This window comes from Triticum aestivum, unplaced genomic scaffold, assembly GCF_018294505.1.
Source record: "Triticum aestivum cultivar Chinese Spring unplaced genomic scaffold, IWGSC CS RefSeq v2.1 scaffold78534, whole genome shotgun sequence".
Classification (NCBI taxonomy): Eukaryota; Viridiplantae; Streptophyta; class Magnoliopsida; order Poales; family Poaceae; genus Triticum; species Triticum aestivum.
The window spans coordinates 45,001-52,045 of record NW_025228365.1 but is presented as its reverse complement, the minus strand read 5'-3'; positions in this window follow the sequence as shown (position 1 = coordinate 52,045).

Here is a 7,045-nt window from a genome sequence, read left to right as displayed (position 1 = left end):
GGTGCCGACACCCACCCCCAACCCCACCGGTGACCGTCTCCCCCAACCCCATCACCACCGCGACATCCCTCCCTCGCTCCCTAGCTCTCCCTCCCTCAGGTCCGTCCGACCCATGGGCGGATGAGGCCCGACACTGTAGACCTTCACCCACCCACCAATGGATGGATGGGGACGGGGCGATGAGGGCACGGTGGCGGAGACGTCCATGGCAAACGCGAGTCGACAGCCGGCCATCTCCGGCAATTCCAGCAGTCGGCAGTCGGCCATTTCTTCTTCTCCTCACTTCTGATTCCTGCGTTTGTTTGTTTGTTTTGTGTGTGCAGGTTGCTCTGGTGCTGCTGCTGCTCCCTCCTTTGCTCTGCCTCCTCCTCCTAGATGCTGCTCCCTCCTCTGCTCTGCCTACTCCTCCTAGCTACTGCCCATGGAAGGTTTGAAATCTCCCTCCCTCCCTCTCCCTCTCTCTCTCTCTCATGGAAGGTTCTGGTTTGATCTGACAAACCACTTCTTATTTGTTATTATGCGTGCAGCAGCGACAAGGTTCGTTTGGTACAACAGCAGAACGACGAGCTGCATCTTCAAGGTCAGCAGCAGCAGCAGCTACATGGATGCAGGGACGCCACCATGGATGAAAGAGCAACTCAATTTGGTAGTCCCCCTCTCTCTGATGCATAAGTGACAAGTTTTTTTGCTGCTAGGACCAGACCACACCTACTATACTACTATCAGTTTCATTTCTACTAATTGATGAGTGTGGGAATTTTTGTTGTTGATGAGCACATGTTGCACATAGCAGCCGTAGCTACTCAAGTCCCTAGTTGCACGACAATGCTCAATTCTAGCCTCCTTGTATAGCTCAATAGGAACTGGATGCCAACTCCTAAAAAGCATTCTGTCAACATAAATAGACATCATTTTTCAGCAACTAGGCACATCATTTTACCACATAGAAATGCACTTCTGTTTCTTAGATTGCTACGACACATTCGCCAATCCTGCCAACTAATAAAGTGTATTCTAGTTTGAAGGTTTACTGTTTCATAATAGCCAAATAAATAGCCTGCATTTAATAATTCTTTTGCTACTTTAAATATAATCATGTAGTGGCAAAATTCATGAAATCATTCTGGCAGTAAATACTGTAGTTCTAGTTGGCCCAACCTCAATTCTGGAAGTACAAATTATTGCTATTTTTCTCATAAGATTATAGCTTGAAACATACTATCTAGAAATTATTTCTCTATTGTCATTGCTTTCCTAACTGAATCTTCATTTCAGATTACATACAACTTCTTCCACTGGAAGAAGGGAACTCCATTCGCTGATGATCAAGGGATGTATAATAGATTGACTTGGTGGGAGCAAATGGACAAAGGCAAGTAGCTTACTCGCAACAGAAAATTTCTTGTTGTGGTTCATGTAGTCCTGTAAATGTTATTCTGTTTCAATTTTATTAATACTACTTTTGGGAGCTTATTTGGCAAGGAACAACATGGCCAGATGTATGCACAAAGATTGATTCTGGCTAGTCAGAAATACCACACTTATTCATTAATTATGCAAATAACACTTGTTAGTAACATCTAGGTCTAACTTGCATATTCACGCCATTATACATGTGTAAGGATTGGGCATTGCTCTATTGCTCTATTCATGCCATTATACATGTGTAAGGATCTGGCGGCAGTACTATTGGTTATTATTTATAAGAAGTCATACTGATCATGAAAAATATGCCACAGTAAACTTTGAAACAATGCTGATAACAGTTTCACACAGCTGTGCCCCTTTATTATTCTTGCTCTCACTCAATAGGCACCATTTGTGCATTTTTGTTCCATATCTCTTACCCTGATGTTGAAAAAGTAATTAAGTCTTGAACTACTTGAATCATTGATGTGCTGTAAATCTATGCTCGGTTCTATATGCGAAGGTGGACACTATCTTTGCTGCTTGCGTCTTGAATAAATAAATTAAATTCTGTAATGATGATCTGAAATGTCACATAGGTGACCATTTGTGCTGTCACCGCCGTCGTGCCGGTAGGAGGAGCTGCTGCTGCATCTGGCGGAGCTGCAGCTGCCGCCCCAAAGGGCAACCTTCATCAAACACAACCCCGTAACAGGGCCTCAAGGTTCCGTGCCCCATCGCCCCTCTTTCTAAATTACTGAAACAAAAATGGCTAGGCCTGATGTGCCTCTTGTATCTGTTGCTCGATTTGCTATGATTTGATTCACCAAGGGTGATTCTTCTACAGTCTTGTAGTATGGTTAAATGGAACAACAAGGGATGTTTCTAATTTGGTTATTGCTAGAATAATTCATCGACTTGAGATATGCTGGGATGTTTTGCCTGTCCTTACTGAAGAAGATGGGAATGGAATTTAATTGGATGGTCCCTTTCATCGTGCTTAATTATGTTCTGCTTGAGTTTACTGCCTTATTATGTTCTGCTTGAGTTGACACTATTTATGTCCAAACCTGGGTTTATACTCTTTGCTTGTCGTCATCACTCATCGGTTGGGCTGTTTACTTAATGTATTTGTTGTCCGATTGCTCCATCATATTTCCTGATGTACTTCTACATATATATATATGTTGGTTGTAATCTGCTTGAACGATCCAAGTACTTGATATTCCATTCTGTTCTTGTAGGTGAATGGAGCTTGTGTTGTTGATAGAACACCGTTGATGACTTCTTCCTATGTTGAAGAGCATGTTCCGTGGTATCCAAGAATAGCTAGCTTTAACTTGGCAGAGTGTTTTATTTTTCAATCACAATATTTGTGATTGTGTGGAATATCGTATGGTTATGTACGTGAAGTTTTAAGTTCCTGGGCATGCAATATTTGTAGGTTAAACTGGTTGTTGTGATGTGAACGAGTGTATGGAGTTTCACATGTTCTGTTCTGCATAGAATATATTGTAATAAACCTATTTTAGTTGTTATTTGAAGATTTTCATATTCTTTTCTTCTTTCTGTTTTATATATATATACTGCTTAAAAAGCGATGTGGATCTACTGCCAGGAAAAATCTGACAATTGGGACCCATCTAAAAACTGGACCACAAAAAACCCTCGAAAATAAAAATGAAATGGACCGCAAAAGGCCATGCCTAGAAAATAAAAAGGCCAAATTGTTGGGCTAGGCCCATATAGCTAGAGAAAATTAATAGAGAAAATATACAGTAAAAAGGCCGAATTGTTGGGCTAGGCCCATGTAGAAAACCGAATTGGACCGGGCTGAATCTTGTGTCAGACCAGCTTGCCACGCTGGATGCCTACGTGGCATGGGGAGGTTGCTAGTGACCAAAAATTTGGTCATGGAACCAACAACCTTTTACATATCACAAAGAAGGTCACTAATTTCAGTTTACGACCGCCAGCTTTTGACCTTCTGTTTTTGGTCACAAAAAGGTCGCAAATGAAAACAATGACCTTTCAATGCCCAATAGCGAGGGTCACAAGTTGACATATTTCTTGTGGTGCCACAAAGCAACATCTAGTTGCAAGCAAAAAAGAGAGATTGGTGCTCACCGGATAGGGCCACAGTCGATGATGTTTGGGGATGCGGCAGATGATGTAAGACCCAAAGCGACAGGAGCTGGCGGCGGAGCTCTTGCTGGCGTGCACGAGCGGAGCTGCTGCAGCGACGACGGGCACACACAACTACACAAGAGCGTCTCCCTCCCGGCTTCAGATCGGGCGCGGGCACCCGCGAGCCTGATCTCCTACCCTCCAAAACAGCAGCACGACCAGGCATACAGCCGGTCTATCTGCCGCCGTCGACACGGGGCCACGCACCAAGAAACCGTCGGTGAGACTTGGGACCGCCCCTCCACCAGGGGTCGAGGTGGCTGACGGAGACAACGCGCGGAAAGGAGCACCTCCGGTCCTCACCTCCAGCAGCTCCGGCCCACTGAAATCACGACACCAGCAAGCGTGGGTCCCTCGCCTCCGCCGCCATCGACATGGCCGCAGCAGCCGAGATCCACCAACCGCATGATGCGCGTGAGCCTCCATCTCCACATAGCGCCACTGAACCACGCTGGGATCGCCGCCAACACCGTCGCCAGAGTAAACGAAAGGGCTGGGACGGTGTTGGTGGGGGGTAGATGGGGCGACTGTGTGGCAGAGAAATGGGTAAGGAGTGGCTGGGACAGGGAAACACAGGAGTGGTGGTGGGGAGCGTTCGCGGCGGTAGTCAATTTCCTCGAACGAAATAAAAAGCTGACCTGGCTAATTTCCTCTGTTCTAAGATTCATACCTGAATCCAATGATGAAAAGCACGTTCGGCCCAAAAGCTTAAAATACTGGTCGTTCGGAAGTAATTGATTCCGATAATAAAATAGTTTTGCTGAGTACTCCGTCGACTGAGACTTTGTTTTGTCTCAATCGATGCTATATTCCTTTGATCTTGCATGGAGATCCATGCAAAAAGGATTCTTCATTTTTCTTTTCTTTTTCTCCTTGTACTATATCACTTGACTGAGGTTAAGTCTCAGTCGACTGAGACGTACCCACTTCCACAATAAAATTTTCACAAATGTAATTAACAAATGGTAAAAAAGTTTAGAGAAATCATTCACCGATCACGGACAATGTTCCGCCGCCCATACAACATTGGATCCCATCTGATCATACCGCACACGTTCACATATGTTTTTACTAGCCCCAACCAGCCATGTACCCCTTACCTTATCTTCAAAAACCTCCGTTGTCTTCTCCCAGCCATTTTCCTCTCTTTCTCCGAACTCTCATCCCCGCAGGACGCAGGTTCCATTTGTAGCCGCCCCAAGTCCTCAAGTCGCGTCCGCCGTATCGGGAAAGCACCGGCATCCGCATCCACGGGGAGCCGCGTCCGCCGTCGCCCCGCCCTCCCGAGGGAGCACCGGCGTGGACAAGCATGCATGGTTGTTGCCTCCTCGAGCTCAGTCACAACCGCTGGTGCCGCCATAACAACAGTTCCCACAAGTGTGCTAGTGTTGTGCTACGCGACGACGTTTATGCAACAAGACCTATGTTGCAAAAGGGTTCTCACAACACGATTTCTGTTACAAAAGTGAGGAAGACGCTCGGCCGCGAGATCATGTCAGATTCGAAGGCTCAGAACCTGATGGATCTTTTAAAAAGATCCGCCGGCCGACGCGTAGCACGCTCCAAAGAATTTGCCAGAGATTGAGGGGAAATGGATCTATTAATGAAAACTAGTAGAACGCCCGTGCATTGCCACGGGCCAACAAATGGATCTATCAGGAGCCCCTCAACTTCAGCTCTTTGGCCACTCTATTATTATTACTTCACTTGTTGTCAGCCCAATCCAAATCCATCTGGTGTTCCCTCCAAATTTGACAATTTGTTAAGTCCCATCATCCTAGATAATTGCTCGTGCGTTTCAACGGAGCATAAATATTATCCTCATGCATATGTTTTTTTTCCGAGGGATCCTCATGCATATGTTGCAATATTGTCAATTGATTAACCTTTTTTTAGCCAAAATGTTTATGTTAAATCAGTTAGAATTTTTTTTGCGGGGTAAAAGGGATTTGTATTACTCAAGAGCCAAGAAGGTCCTCCCTACACAAGCTAGGGATATTGTCCGGGCCGGAGCGGAGCCAGACCACAGTACGGTCCTCCGTCCTTCCAAAGTTCGCCAACGCATGGCTTACATTATTCTGCTCTCGAGAAATATGAATAACATGACACTCCCTTTCACTCATAAGAAGCTTCACTTCCGAGACCACCATGGCATACTGCGAGCGGTCTTCTCCTGAGGCATTTATCAGTTGCACTGCCTGCAGACTATCGCACTCGGCGATAAACGGCAACTCCGTCCATTGGAGGGCCAAAGCTATGCCCTCCATGCACCCAGCCAGCTCAGCATGTATAGGGTCCGGGCAAGACCATAGCGAGCGACACACGGAGAAAATAATGGCCCCTTCCTGGTCATGAAGCACCATTCCCGTCCCGGCCCTCCCATCATCATGGGAAAAGGAGCCATCGACATTCAGCTTCGTCCAGTTGGCGGGTGGGGGACTCCATTTGTGGACTATTCGTGGCACACCTCCCACATGTGATATAGGTTGTTCTGCACCTTCTTGTTGGATGGTCATCTTCCCTTTGTCCCAATCTCCCTGTGGATACTGCTGGATCCCGAGCAGTGAGGTTACGTAGCTCTGCAAAAAGCGACGGGATACCTCCACAGGCGGCGCCAGTTTGTCATGAGTGATCTCGTTGCACACATGCCAACATCTCCACAACAGCATAATCAGGCGCAGCCGGTCCCCTTCATTGCTTTCTGCAATTAGGTTCAGGAGCCACTTTGGGCCGGTGTTACGGACTGACTCGATGTCCGGTATACTCCACACCTCCGCCATAGTCCGCCACAAATGCACCGCCCGAGGGCACCTGCAAAACACATGAAAAGTGTCCTCGCGCTCGAGACCACATAATGGGCATATATCAGTAACCTCCATGTGTCGACTGAATTTATTAGACCATGTGGCAAGGGAGTTAGTAGCCAAACGCGATGCAAACACACGCACCTTAGGAGGAGCAGGGCACCTCCATAATAATGCCCAGACGGCACGTCGCCCGTCCGGTGCCCTGCTCGCTGCGACTGAAGAGGGACAAAGCTTGTCCTCAAGCGCCAGCCGGTACGCGCTACGTACGGTGAAGATACCAGTACGTTCTACACCCCATGCAAGGAAATCTGCCCCCAGCCGAGGGGACGCTTTAATCTTTAGTATCTCCTGAACATCAACGGGCAAAAAGTACTGTTGAAGTAGGGTTCCGCGCCATGCACCATGCTCGTCTAGTAGCTTTGAGACTCGGCGGAGACAGCACCTTCCCTGTTGGGTAATTGGTGGCCGACCAATAGGGTGTGGTATCCAGGAGTCCCGCCAAATTCGGACCGACTGCCCGTTACCGATGCGCCAGACTAAGCCTTTCTTCAGCAATTCCAACCCATGCACAATGGCCTGCCAAGTTTGCGACGCGTTGCTAGTGAAAACAGTATCTTCTAATCGTCCATTAGGGAAATACCTTG